Consider the following 15,765-nt stretch of genomic DNA (forward strand, 5'->3'; position numbering starts at 1 on the left):
TACTTTATTTATCCCAGACGCGTTTCGCCTTCTCCTGTTCTAAGGCATCATCAGTGGGATCTATAACGATACAGTTTTGTTAGTTATAGATTATCAAACAGTTCACTTCGCGATTTTTTTGTAAAAAAATGTAATTACTTACGATTTGCTGCTCTGCGTTTCCTCACAACCGGTCTGGAGGTCGCGCTACCACTTTTATCACTGCCATATAATCACATCTTTGTTGTCTCGCCTTCCACACACTGTTCACCACGTTTCTCACTATTTTTTATGGTGGACTACTATTCTTTTGTCAGTCAATACAACTATTTCGTCGTACACAGCTTTTCACAGCGTAAATATTGCGACTCCATTACGTGTTTCATCTTCTTTGGTATGTTTACCTGTTTGTTGCCAACCTAACGAAGTGTTTGACTGTATGAGAAATAGAGACAGAGAGAGAGAGAGAGAGAAAGAGAGAGAGAGAGAGAGAGAGAGGGATAGATCCGACGTTTCTTTTTCTACCACAAGAAATAGTGAGAAACATGGTGAACAGTGTGTGTTAGACAGGAACACAAAGATGTGATTATATGGCAGTGATAAAAGTGGTCGTGCGACGTCCAGACCAGATGTGAGGAATTGCAGATCAACAAATCGTAAGTAATTACCTTTTTTTACAAAAAAAAAAAATCGCGAAGTGCACTGTTTGATAATCTATAACTAACAAAACTGGATGGTTATAGATCCCACTGATGATGCCTTAGAACAGGAGAAGGCGAAACGCATATGGGATAAATAAAGTAACTAACAGCAGGAAAAGGCAGTTTTATTTACAAAAAAAGTATTTATATGCTTGCTGCGGAGGATGGCCACACAAACAAACAGTTTGAAAAGCTTGTGAGGGTATTGCAGTGTAGGTTGTGCTGGGAAATAATTGTTAAAATAAATTCGATACGTTGCAGCGTTTCCGAGTTAATTAACATTGAAGGCCGTTGCACGTTCAATTCAAGCGGCCCACCAGATACAATTACTGTCAGTTGTTCTCGTAATGTGGATGATAGCGTACGAGACAGCTCAGCCTTGGACTCGGGTTCGATCCTTACTACCATCCCACGTCGAACTTTGCTATAGCTAGAGGTCTGCGCGGATAAGAAAAGTGCAGTCCACATCCGTACCGCATCCGCAAGTTCATTATCCGCATCCGCATATGTTTAAGTTCTGAATGAGTAATTAATAGTAATAGACAGCAGTACTTAGAATCATGGTATGTAATGACATAGTTATTGTTAGGGGGCCATTTCTGCGTCGACTTAACTACTTTTAACTTCTTAAATCACAGGAAATGCTCAATACCTACTCCAAAGCAGACCATTCCAAACAGGAAAGCATCGGCGCTCCGGAGCACACACAGTAGCGGCTCGGATCTCGTGACACTGGAAACGCTATTCAAAAAAATAAAATTCAATGTAACAGTATTAAATGATGAAAACACGTGTATAGAAACAATTATATTTAGCTGCTCTTGTGGCAAGGCAGCTGAAATGACAATGGTTTTAAACTGTTACTCAAAAATAGTTCAAATGGCTCTGAGCACTATGGGACTTAACATCTCAGGTCATCAGTCCCCTAGAATTTAGAACTACTTAAACCTAACTAACCTAAGGACACCACACACATCCATGCCCGAGGCAGGATTCGAACCTGCCACCGTAGCGGTCGCCCGGTTCCGGACTGCAGCGCCTAGAACCGCTCGACCACCGCGGCCGGCACATTGTTACTAGCACACTGCATCATTTACCGACAGTTTTTCTTGTACTCACTGCTTGGATGTGTCAAATTTTGAAGCCATTCATGTCAGCTGATGATTATATTATAGCTTACGCGTTCAGTCCTCGTCATTTCCAGGTGAAAATATTTACAGTATTAGGCCTACACTGCAAAACACTGGCGCACCTGTAAAAAAGTTAAACTGCCAGCAATAATTCACGTTGTCTGGAAGAAATAACTCGTCTTCCGAAGAGTGACAACAAAATCAGTGGTTATAGAAATTAGGAGTCCATTTAGCTTTAGCTAAAAATACTATTGAAATCTCGAACCTCACTTTTTGGCTGATTTATCGAATTAAGACCTAGCGATACATGAAATGTCTCCTTCATTCTCAACTAAACAAAGTTTTTCACACTTTAAAACATCCTCAAAATTCGTCTAAATTACTAAGACAAAAATTGCAGTAGATTTCGCAGTTAATACTTTCAGTGTTAAAAAATAATTTTTTATAGTTTAGTGGAACTGCAAACGATTTCAAGACGTCCATATAAAAACCACTGTCCCATAACTTCAAATATTAGGCACTGTTCCCTGTTGAGCAATACCGAGGTACAGTTAAAATGTTCACTTTTGTTACGAATTTCAGCCCTTATCTTTACTAATTGGTTGGTAAATTAAAAGACACATTATTATTTTGGATGATTTGAATATTTTGTAAGTTTTCAATGTGTTCAGAATAATCTGTCACGGGCTATCGCAGTCACAACTAGTTGGTGGTCGTGAGCCGTAGTTTGAAGTCCCACTTGTAACTAATTACAAGGTCCGCCGTGCCACCGCTCCGGCCGGGCTGTTTCACTGTTCACAAAGAGCGACAATGCTCGGCGGCTGCAAATGTTACTGTAGTGCACGCTAAAATGTAGGTAGGCACGAGATAATCATTACCTAGTTTAATAGCTGTTAGCTGTTGAATATTGTTGTTGGTAAGAGTAAAAACTTAAAATTGAGCTCTTTAATATGAAAATTACAACAAAACAAATTGCTTGTTAAATATTTCTTTCTTTTACCTAATGCTACTTAAATGTTCTTGTTGGGAATAGTAAAAATACTAACAATATGTCGAGGAAATTTTTTACTGTAAATATTACAATAAAAACTCACAGGCTTCAGACGAAATATTTTCATCTTTTGCTTGCTTCTGATTCAGATTCTGTAAAAGAATGAACAGATGAAAGAAAATTGTAACTAATTCAGATAAGCCCAAAAAATACTGTGAAGTAAGAGAAGCTGTACAAGTACCTTTTCACTTTGGAAGATTACTATGTAGGAACATGATGTCATCAATCGTCTGTGGCTTGAAAGGCGTGCGTTAGTCCTGCATTACTTGTCCCGCAGTAGAGAAGCTTCTCTCAGAAGGCGAGCCGGACGCTGCAATGCAGTGCACGAAGTATGCGAGTTTGAAAAGACGCGGAGAGACGTTTTCACGTCCATGCAACCAAGCTATCAGGTCGATGCCTTCAGAAAATTGGACTTTATCATTCGTATATCTGAGAATTACATATGACGCAAAGTCAAGATCTCTCGTCGATTCATCTTCTGAGGAATCTTCAAATTCATTAGTCAGACTTCTGTTTTTTTTGCAGGAATTCCAGGTGTTGTTTCCTCCTTATCTCTTAACTGTGGACAATTTCTCGCAACATAATTTTTCGCTTCCTTTACAACTTCATTTTTCGGCACTGCTAAGAAATTTTAGGTTTTTATATTTTGGATTTAAAAAGTTGCAAGTTTATGGGTTACTGTTATGTCCCATTTGCTGATTAAAATAGATGTGGCTGTGCTCTTTGAATCTATCAGTAATAGGCTGTCGCCATCATTTTTTTCAAGGAAGGAGAGAAGTTTTAACTTCCACAACACATAAATAAAGCGTAGGGGTTTTGGAGGCTTCGAGATCACAAGAAGCTATTTTAAATGGTGTCAGAAAGGTTATTATATCTTCCAACATCCTCTTATCTATAGAATCAATCAAATTATTTTGATTTTTCTCTGATAAAATTGACAGAACTTCAAACCATTGTAAATTAATAGACTCAAACATATCCAATTTACTTTTCCATCGTGTGTCTATATCTCCTTTCAATGACTTCTGAAGGCGATTCTGAAGACTAGATCTTTTAAAGAAAGTTGTGATAGCTCAACAGGAATTTATTAGTAGCTGTACGTCACTCTTCTCATCATTCGCGTCTCCTCGAGTCGTGTGCTCCAGGACAGTATGAAGCAATGTGTGCTGAGCACGAGAGCCTCTTGTATTGGCGAAGTGCTGCCACAATATTTGGACCTCTATCCGTAACGAACACGAATAAATCGAACGACCGTAGTATCTTAATTAATTCAAGTTTAATGTTTTCTCTTGTTTTTTAATCTCACTTTCAAAATTTCTGGTGCGCAACACCCGATCCTCAGGTTTCACTTCTTCATAATTAACATAATGTGCAGTCACTCCCATATAGTTTATTTTACGGTACGATTCAGTCCATAAATCGACAGTTAGTGCTCCACCTATATCTCTGAATATATTCTTCACTTCTGCGGAGACAGTTTCACGCAGAAGATCGGTCGTTTCCTTCAAATTTCTGGATATGGTGGTTGGATGAGGTAGCAGTTTCTTAGCACTCACTGCACCGTACTTGGCCCCCACACCAATAAGAAACTGTGCCGTTTCGAGAAACCCAGATCCACACACAACTTCGAATGGTAATATGTCTTTGCTGACAAGATTGATAAGTTTTTCTGTCGCGGCTGTCTTCAAATTTGGCGCAACTTCAGGAAGTTTCACATCTCTCTTGGTATTTAAATAAGTAATTATGCGAATTTGTCCAGCCTCACACGACTGTTTTAGCAAATTTGAAGTTCCAATTTTGTGTGCAAGGTAGGATTATACTTTTTTACATGCAAAACAAGCCACTATATATTTTCGTTGCCATCAAATACGTATCCGAATTTTTTTTCCAAATTGGCGATTTCAATTTGTTTTCCGTCACTGATGTAAAATCACCTTTTTTCACCTTACACGAAATTGTATCCATCGATATGGTGTTCATTTGAAGAAAGAACTCTCGCTGATTTTTGCTACAATGCACGTTGTCACTCGGCCACTACAAAGCGCTAACTGAAGGCAGTAGATTGCAACGGGCACCTGTCTGGTAGACAAAGGGCAGGTTTGCCACCCACAGAGCACTTCACAGGCCACACAAAAGACACGGTCGCGGAAACGGATTAGGCGCAGGTCTCTTGGGTACAGCTACGTCGGTCGTAGCCAGGGGCTGAGGACAACAGACATCCGCTCTACCTGGGCCCTGCAAGATTCCAAGAATGTCAACAGACTTGAAGTTTTCAATTAACATTGCAACATACGTACTGGGCAGATGCCTTGCTCATTATCCGCAGACGACCCACGGATATCAGCGCCGGTCGCGATATTATCCGCGGATATATCCGCGGATATCCGCATCCGCGCAGACCTCTAGCTATAGCTCTCTCGTTCGGTTTTAGGAAACTAAACCATGAATACGTTTGGCAACACTATCACTGGCGGGCTGGTTGAATTTATGTGTGCAACGGCCTGATTGGCTAACTTCAATAGTAATTACCTCGGAGAGAGGACAACGTAACGAATTTGTTTTTAACAACCATTTCTCAGAAGAACCTAGCTTGCAACACCATTACAAGATTTTCAGACTGCTTCTGACCACCCTGCATAGTACCTTATCGTGTCACCGAAGCCACCAGGCAGCGTTGAATCTCGCGGTATGTACCTATAGAAGGAATAATTTTCGTAACTTTGTCTTCTCATTAATATTCACAATTACTGTTAAATACTTTGCATGTTAACAATTTAACCGACTCTGCGCAATTTCCTTATATTCTAGGTCATGTAAGTCATTGTAGGGTGGGGTCGTTTCACTTTGTGGGAAGCGCTTCGAATTTTGGTTGGGGAAGAAACGTTCATCACTAGGATATGACCAGCAAAGCGTTATGTGTAGTATCGTAAATTTCTGATCACCAGACCTTCCACAAAAATACTCGCTTCAACTACAAATCCATCCGTATTATCTCATACAGTGAGTACAGCGAATCATTTCGTCAGACGAGGATGTTAAACTCGGCAACCATCTCAGTGTCATTAGAGGTATACAGTGCATATCTGAAACGTGTTTAGCTACCTACCATCTCCTCACCGAAAACCAAGCACGCGTTATTCCGCCTACACTTACTCATCATCTACACACGTCATGAAAAGTGTTATATCTATCTTCATTCCACAATCGCAATACCAGATCGGATACGTCTATCATCTTGGCTGTACCTTTACATAACACAAAATCTTTCTCCGTGTCATTCTCCATCTCAGCCATACGACTATGGAACGCACTCCCCTGTGATCTGCGTCTTATCCAGAACTACTCAACATTCAAGAGGGAACTCAAAACTTACATATTAGGGACGGTATAGCTACCATTGTTGTGCCCCTAACATCTCTTTCTTTCTTCTCTCCATCACAGCTTCGAATTTTACCATTCTTTTTCTCTTCTTCAAACCTATCTACCTCTTATATATCTCTTTCACCCCATTCTATCGTCTTATGTCTCTGCTCGATGAGAATAACTCACAAGCTGCAAGAATATAACGAGAAAATTCCCAACTAACTGACATTCACAAAAGAAATGTATGTTTACTTTCATATACTTAGTCACTATTATTATTATTATTATTATTATTACTATTATCATTATTATTATCATTATTATCGTTGATTGTTATAATTATTTTTATTGTTATAACTATCATTGTACTACTGTTATAATCTCAAATTTTTTTCGTTTGACATCAATACTGCATAATACGTTAAATGTTCTTAATGTTATTTAGTAACTGTAACTCGTTCAATCTGAGTATGCCTGGTTAGGTGTAAGAGAGGGCCTGAAGGCCCTAATCTTGCCAGGTAAAATAAATGCATAAATAAATAAATAAATAAATATCACGCCGATATGTCGTGCAGGTGTGATGCTGCTGTGACTGTTCCTGTGCTTACTGGAAGATCTCAATTGACGTTGCTTGCAAACATAAACATATTTACCATGAGCGCTACCTGAAGGTAGAATGCCCTAGTCGAATGATATGCAGCTTTTAAGATGAAGGTGAGTAGCGAAGCGTTAGATACTTCTGTGGAACAACAGAGTTTAGATCCATCCATACATTATACCACGAAAGACAGTCGCGAGCAATGATCGGGTCCGCACAATCACGTTATGCCACAAAGCTTGCCAACGATGGAAGTTGCCCGACGTGTGCACCGTTGCCAAAGTGATGTAGTGCGAAAATGAAATAGATTCCAATTGCTAATAGTGTTGGGCAGCATATCCTTTCACGTTCGACAGGTGAACAGGACGATCGATATCTAGGACTTCTGAGACAAAGGCACCATGGGCTGAGTGCTCCAGTACGCTAAGTCCGAAGACACCACAGGAAGTTACGTACCGCATCAAACTCTTAGGAAACGATTGTATGAAGCGAATCGCCATGGTGAGCACCACGTCATACACCACAACGCCATGGATGCCGTAACAGATGGGCAAAAAAATCATGCAAAATGGATGCTCCAGGACTGGCGCCAAGTGCTGATTACTGACGAGACTCGGATCTGTTTATATCCCGATACTTGCGGACAATGTGTCTGGAGACAACTCGGTATCGAACACCACCAACACTGCGCCCCACACGTGCAGAAGGCGGGGATCGAGTGACGTTCTGGGGTGACATTACATGGAGCCTCCGTACTCCTTTGCAGTTACATGGACGAGATTCTGCAACCGACATTGGAACCGTGTTGCCAATATTTTGGTGACAGTTTCATCTTGATGGATGGTAACTGGTGCTCTCATCGTGCTGTTCTCGTAAACCCGCTCCGTCAGCGCGTTGGGATCGCCAGAATGGAGTGGTCTGACTATTCCCTGGATATGAGCCCAACTGAACATTGGCGGAATCGATTGAAAAGGGACGTTTTTTTGGACATCGATAACTATGTACTCTGCGTGATTTACGCGAAATCACCATTTAAGAGCCGGACACTTTGGACTAGGGCTGCCTCGATGATCTCATCAGTGGTACACCACGGGACATTCCGCCACGTAATTACGTTGCTCAGTAGTCCTGAGAAAAGCACCGCATTTTATTTATTTATTTATTTATTTATTTATTTTTTTTTTGTCGTCAGTTTACTGACTGGTTTGATGCGGCCCGCCACGAATTCCTTTCCTGTGCTAACCTCTTCATCTCAGAGTAGCACTTGCAACCTACGTCCTCAATTATTTGCTTGGCGTATTCCAATCTCTTTCTTCCTCTACAGTTTTTGCCCTCTACAGCTCCCTCTAGTACCATGGAAGTCATTCCCTCATGTCTTAGCAGATGTCCTATCATCCTGTCCCTTTTCCTTATCAGTGTTTTCCACATATTCCTTTCCTCTCCGATTCTGCGTAGAACCTCCTCATTCCTTACCTTATCAGTCCACCTAATTTTCAACATTCGTCTATAGCATCACATCTCAAATGTTTCGATTATCTTCAGTTCCGGTTTTCCCACAGTCCATGTTTCACTACCATACAATGCTGTACTCCAGAAGTACATCCTCAGAAATTTCTTCCTCAAATTAAGGCCGGTATTTGATATTAGTAGACTTCTCTCGGCCAGAAATGCCTTTTTTGCCATAGCGAGTCTGTCATTGGTTATTTTACTGCCTAGGTAGCAGAATTCCTTAACTTCATTGACTTCGTGAACATCAATCCTGATGTTAAGTTTCTCGCTGTTCTCATTTCTACTACTTCTCATTACCTTCGTCTCTCTCCGATTTACTCTTAAATCATACTGTGTACTCATTAGACTGTTCATTCCGTTCAGCAGATCATTTAATTCTTCTTCACTTTCACTCAGGATAGCAATGTCATCAGCGAATCGTATCATTGATATCCTTTCATATTGTATTTTAATTCCACTCCTGAACCTTTCTTTTATTTCCATCATTGCTTCCTCGATGTACAGATTGAAGAGTAGGGGCGAAAGGCTACAGCCTTGTCTTACTCCCTTCTTAATACGAGCACTTCGTTCTTGATTGTCCACTCTTATTATTCCTTCTTGGTTGTTGTACATATTGTATATGACCCGTCTCTCCCTATAGCTTACCCCAACTTTTTTCAGAATCTCGAACAGCTTGCACCATTTTATATTGTCGAACGCCTTTTCCAGGTCGACAAATCCTATGAACGTGTCTTGATTTTTCTTTAGCCTTGCTTCCATTATTAGCCGTATCGGCAGAATTGCCTCTCTCGTGCCTTTTTCCTAAAGCCAAACTGATCGTCACCTAGCGCATTCTCAATTTTCTTTTCCATTCTTCTGTATATTATTCTTGTAAGCAGCTTTGATGCATGAGCTGTCAAGCTGATTGTGCGATAATTCTCGCACTTGTCAGCTCTTGCCGTCTTCGGAATTGGGTGGATGATGCTTTTCCGAAAGTCAGATGGTATGTCGCTAGACTCATATATTCTACACACCAACGTGAATAGTCGTTTTGTTGCCACTTCCCCTAATGATTTTAGAAATTCTGATGGAATGTTATCTATCCCTTCTGCCTTATTTGACTGTAAGTCCTCCAAAGCTCTTTTAAATTCCGATTCTAATACTGGATCCCCTATCTCTTCTAAATCGACTCCTGTTTCTTCTTCTATCACATCAGACAAATCTTCACCCTCATAGAGGCTTTCAATGTATTCTTTCCACCTATCTGCTCTCTCCTCTGCATTTAACAGTGGAATTCTAGTTGCACTCTTAATGTTACCACTGTTGCTTTTAATGTCACCAAAGGTTGTTTTGACTTTCCTGTATGCTGAGTCTGTCCTTCCGACAATCATATCTTTTTGATGTCTTCGCATTTTTCCTGCAGCCATTTCGTCTTAGCTTCCCTGCACTTCCTGTTTATTTCATTCCTCAGCGACTTGTATTTCTGTATTCCTGATTTTCCCGGAACATGTTTGTACTTCCTCCTTTCATCAGTCAACTGAAGTATTTCTTCTGTTACCCATGGTTTCTTCGCAGCTACCTTCTTTGTACCTATGTTTTCCTTCCCAACTTCTGTGATGGCCCTTTTTAGAGATGTCCATTCCTCTTCAACTGTACTGCCTACTGCGCTATTCCTTATTGCTGTATCTATAGAGTTAGAGAACTTCAAACGTATCTCGTCATTCCTTAGAACTTCCGTACCCCACTTCTTTTCGTATTGATTCTTCCTGACTAATGTCTTGAACTTCAGCCTACTCTTCATCACTACTATATTGTGATCTGAGTCTATATCTGCTCCTGGGTACGCCTTACAATCCAATATCTGATTTCGGAATCTCTGTCTGACTATGATGTAATCTAATTGAAATCTTCCCGTATCTCCCGGCATTTTCCAAGTATACCTCCTCCTCTTGTGATTCTTGAACAGGGTATTCGCTATTACTAGCTGAAACTTGTTACAGAACTCAATTAGTCTTTCTCCTCTTGCATTCCTTGTCCCAAGCCCATATTCTCCTGTAACCTTTTCTTCTACTCCTTCCCCTACAACTGCATTCCAGTCACCCATGACTATTAGATTTTCGTCCCCCTTTACATACTGCATTACCCTTTCAATATCCTCATACACTTTCTCTATCTGTTCATCTTCAGCTTGCGACGTCAGCATGTATACCCGAACTATCTTTGTCGGTGTTGGTCTGCTGTCGATTCTGATTAGAACAACCCGATCACTGAACTGTTCACAGTAACACACCCTCTGCCCTACCTTCCTATTCATAACGAATCCTACACCTGTTATACCATTTTTTGCTGCTGTTGATATTACCCGATACTCATCCGACCAGAAATCCTTGTCTTCCTTCCACTACACTTCACTGACCCCTACTATATCTAGATTGAGCCTTTGCATTTCCCTTTTCAGATTTTCTAGTTTCCCTACCACGCTCAAGCTTCTGACATTCCACGCCCCGACTCGTAGAACATTATCCTTTCGTTGATTATTCAATCTTTTTCTCATGGAAACCTCCCCTCCCGGAGATGCGAATGGGGGATTATTCCGGAATCTTTTGCCAATGGAGAGATCATCATCACACTTCTTCAACTACAGGCCACATGTCCTGTGGATACACGTTACGTGTCTTTAATGCAGTAGTTTCCATTGGCTTCTGCATCCTCATGTCGTTGATCATTGCTGATTCTTCTGCCTTTAGGGGCAATTTCCCACCCCTAGGACAAGAGAGTGCCCTGAACCTCTATCCGCTCCTCCGCCCTCTTTGAGAAGGCCGTTGGCCGAATGAGGCTGACTTCTTATACCGGAAGTCTTCGGCCGCTAATGCTCATTACTTATCAAAATTTAGGCAGTGGCGGGGATCAAACCCACGACCGAAGACGTTTTGATTATGAATGAAAGACGCTACCCCAAACCACGGGTACCCCATTAGAAGCAGGTAATTGTGTAGTTGTACATATTTTTTTATTTGGTGGTCTGTACACACAGCAAATGAATCATACACATGCCTCAGAGTCAAATTTTGTTTCCTGTGCCATGAATTTCGAAGCAAAAGGTGATGCAAAACTTTCGTTGATGTTTGTCTGCTATTAAACGGTTGACGAGGGGTACAGATCCAGTTGCAGGTGCCCTATCTAACGTCTTCCAGGAGCAACAAAAACTTGATTTTCAATATTTCAAATAGTTACTAACTAAGTATAAAAATTTAAATTGCTCTCATATTCTACTGATTAAGAGCTTTGATCTTACGTTAAAGATTTGGCACAATAAGCTAAGTAATACCGTTGATATCTGTGTACAGCTCCTGAAGCAGCATAACTCAAGGCGTTAAAGTTACCCAAGATGTACTCAAATGGTTCAAATGGCTCTGAGCACTATGGGACTTAACAGCTGTGGTCATCAGTCCCCTAGAACTTAGAACTACTTAAGCCTAACTAACCTAAGGACATCACACACATCCGTGCGCGAGGCAGAATTCGAACCTGCGACCGTAGCAGTCGCATGGCTCCGGACTGCGCGCCTAGAACCACGAGACCACCGCGGCCGGCCAAGATGTACTCATCTAGTATTTTAGAATGAGAGGACTTAGAGACTTCCAACAAATTTCATACGTAATTTCAAAAAACTTTTTCCTTTTGACATCCTCACCCGTCGTCACACCCCCCCCTCCCCCCCGCCCACAAGAAAATCACATACACACACAGACACAAAACAATGAAAGGGAAAATGTTTGTTGGTTTGCACATTTCGGCCGCGTTCATGCAGTAAAACTGCATCATCAGGCGTGGCGTTTTAATTGGTTACTTCTTTACTACTAACTACATTTGCAACATATTTTACAAGCAATATCCACATATAGCACTGAATTCACTTGGAAAATTATATCATTGTACGAGATATACTTCAGAAGATATGATATTTTATACACAGGAGTTCGATTCTTTAAAGAATCTGAGGAGGGGATTTGCTGGTTAATAATAAGCAATGTAATAGGATAATTTTTCATAAAGTTTGTTTCACTAAAATAGATTTAAAGAAACCGCATATTCTTCACTTCTCAAGGCCTGCTTGTAATTCTGTAAACTAAAATAATTTTACCCGTACTCAAGATGCAAGTGGCATAAAGCGAGTCGACTAGAAACGCGTACACTACGAGTCGCTTACTCGAGATTCAAAGGTGAACAAAGGAAAGCACTCTTTTATTTGATTCATCAACTTGCTCAACTCCAATGTTCATCGTTTTGTAGCTTTCAGATGCCAGGGAGTTTCGAATCACTGCACACTCCACTGCAGAGCGACACATTTATTCTGGAAACAGCCCCGTAGGCTGTTGCTAAGCTATTTGTTTGCGCTCTGCCTTTCCTTCCAGGAGTGGTAATCTAACAAGTTATGCAGGAGAGTTTCTGGAAAATAGGAGTGAAATAGTGGTAGACATGAACGTGTGAGTGCAGTTCATGAGTTGTGCCTGGACAGAGTAGATATGAAACGTCGTGTGGCTAGGGCCCCCCGTCGGGCAGACCGTTCGCCTGGTGCAAGTCTTTCAATTTGACGCCACTTCGGCGACTTGCGCGTCGATGGGGATGAAATAATGATGATTAGGACAACACAACAGCCAGTCCCTGAGCGGAGAAAATCTCCGACCCAGCCGGGAATCGAACCCGAGCCCTTTGGATTGACAGTCTGTCGCGCTGACCACTCAGCGACCGGGGGCGGACTGGGACAGAGGAGATGGTAAGCGCATTGCTGGTGGAAGACAAGGTTACGTAATTGACTTCGCTCCTCATACAGCATTGGCCTGTCACACTGCCTCTGTAGAACGAATGATTCATTTCGACACTATGCGGTTGCCGGCAAACATTATTACCTTTTGTTCCTTAAGCTTCGTTAGAACAAATATATCCAAATTCTAAGGGATGATGTTCTGAGAGAGTAAGTGGTGTGCTAGTTTTAAACACTGATTACCTATGGAAGAGGGTCCGAGTATCTCTTGAATTAAATGAAATACCCTTTTACATGCAATGATTAGTCCCATGAACTAGTAACGCAAAATGACACTGATTTCTTAGAATGCTACCTAGGCAGTGAACAGTTACTTTGCGCAACTATTCACAAAGGGTATATAAAAAAAGTAACAGAATGAACGTGAGCCTGAATAATTGTAACAGACATCTCACTTTGCGCTAAAGTCTGTAAGCAACGTGGTTTTATGTAAATTGAAGGTGTAGAGAGGAAGAAAGTAAAGGATAGGATCACTGCTGTCAGGTGCATAGGGACATTACGCGAAATCAGCGAGTGAAAATGTGTTCCCGACCGGGATTCGAACCCAAGATGTCGTGCTCACTATTCAGTTGCGGTAACCACTGCTCCATCCGGGACACAGTGTTACCGTAACTGCACGGCCTATCTCGACACGCCTCACGAATCCACAACCCCTCCCACTCTCGCACTTCCTCGTCCGACTGAACCGACATCCGAGCACGTCTTTCTTCAGGTCGCGAAAGCTGCGAAAATCGTACGGTGCAAGATCCGGGCTGCACGGAGGCATCTGCTACGTTTCCCAACCGAGTCGCTGAAGCACATCCTTCTTCCTGTTGTCAGTGTGGGGCGGACGTTAAGGTGCAACAGAGTGATTCCTTCCGACGGCTTTACGATAAAAAATGTGCAATTGTGGGAATTCCTAAGGGACAAAACTTCTGAGGTCATCGGTCCCTAGAATTACACACTAGTCAATCTAACTTATGCTAAGAACAACACACGCACCCATGCCCGAGGGAGGACTCGAACCTCCGGCAGGAGGGACGGCGCAATTCGTGACAAGGCGCCCCAAACAGCGCGGCCACTACGCGCGGTGGCATTACTATAGCCTGAGAGCGAACGGCAAAGCCAACAATGGAAACATCCTATAGCTCTTGTGCCAAAGATATTCGAAACCGTTCGCACAAGTTCCGGTAAGTTGCACAATAACGTCCGCCGGTCAATCGGTCGAAGGCTACGCTGCAGTAATTTGCTTGGGAAGCAATGCAACATCTTCTGTGCAGTCTGGTTCTTTCACCGTGTGCTTTTGACATATTTGGCGATAGGAAGAAAGACAGGCTTGGACGTCAGTTTCAGTCGGACCATGAAGTGCAAGAGTGGGTTCAGTTGTGGTTTCGTCAGCGACCGACAGCGTGCTACGAAACAGGAACTAATCGTCTCGCCTCCGAGGGCGTACATGTCTCAACGCGCGAGTTGATTTCTTTTGAATGGTTTTCATTTGAATAGCCCTTATGAAGGGTGTGGAAAAACCATTAGACGAAAAATGTAGGACGGAAAGATATCATCAAACGAAGGAGTTTGCATATAGGAACTAGGAGTCGCCGTTGAATATTTACGGCGCTCTGCAAACTTGAAAATGGTGGTAGGTTTGATTATTTGCTACGACTTACTTATGTTAATTAAGTGGTGGCAAGTGCGAAGGTCATTCAATAATTAAAGAGACAAATTGGTCTGGAGAAAAAAGCGTTTATTTTTACAAGACGATACTTTTTCTACTTTTCAACATAATCCCCTTGAACATTTACGCACTTCTTCCAACGGGCTAAAAGCTTTTGTATTGTCGACCGGAGTGGCTGAGCGGTTCTAGGCGCTTCAGTCTGGAACCGCGCGACCGCTACGGTCGCAGGTTCGAATCCTGCCTCGGGATTGGACATGTGTGATGCCCTTAGGTTAGTTAGGTTTAAGTAGTTCTAAGTTATAGTGCTCAGAGCCAAGCTTTTCTATTCCGGCTGCAAAGAACTCTTTGCGTTGATGTTTGAACCAATTTCCTACAAACTTTTTCACGTCCTCGTTGTCCTGGAACCTCTTCCCACGTAATGCCCCTTCAGTTCACCTACCAAATGGAAATCACAAGGTGCTGAATCAGGACTGCAAGGGGGATGAGGCAATACCTCCCAGCCCATTTTGTTGATGGTTTCACGGGTTATTTGAGCAATATGAGGAGGTGCATTGTCTTGCTGGAGAATCACACCTCTCCTCTGAGATCCACAACGTCTTTCATGGCTGGCTTCATCTTGTTTAAAATCAAATCCGAACAGTATTGGCTGTTCATTGCATGCTACTCTTCGAGATAATCACAAAAAACTGGACCGTCAGAATGACTTTTCCTGCTGATGCTTGGGTTTTGAATTTTTTATTGACAGGTGAGTTGGTGTGCTTCCACTCGATGCTTTGTTTTTTGTATTTTGGTTGATAATAGTGATCCCCAGTTTCACCAAAAGTTAAAGTTTTGTTGATGAAGCGCTCACTTTCTTTTTCATAGCGTTCCCTCAGCTTTGTGCACCCTCTCAACCTTGTTTCCTTGTGTAGCCGAGTCAACTCCTTTGAGACCCATCTTGCACAGGTTTTTCGGTACTTCAGCTTGTTACAGATAA

This window comes from Schistocerca gregaria, chromosome 4 (genome assembly GCF_023897955.1).
Source record: "Schistocerca gregaria isolate iqSchGreg1 chromosome 4, iqSchGreg1.2, whole genome shotgun sequence".
Lineage (NCBI taxonomy): Eukaryota > Metazoa > Arthropoda > Insecta > Orthoptera > Acrididae > Schistocerca > Schistocerca gregaria.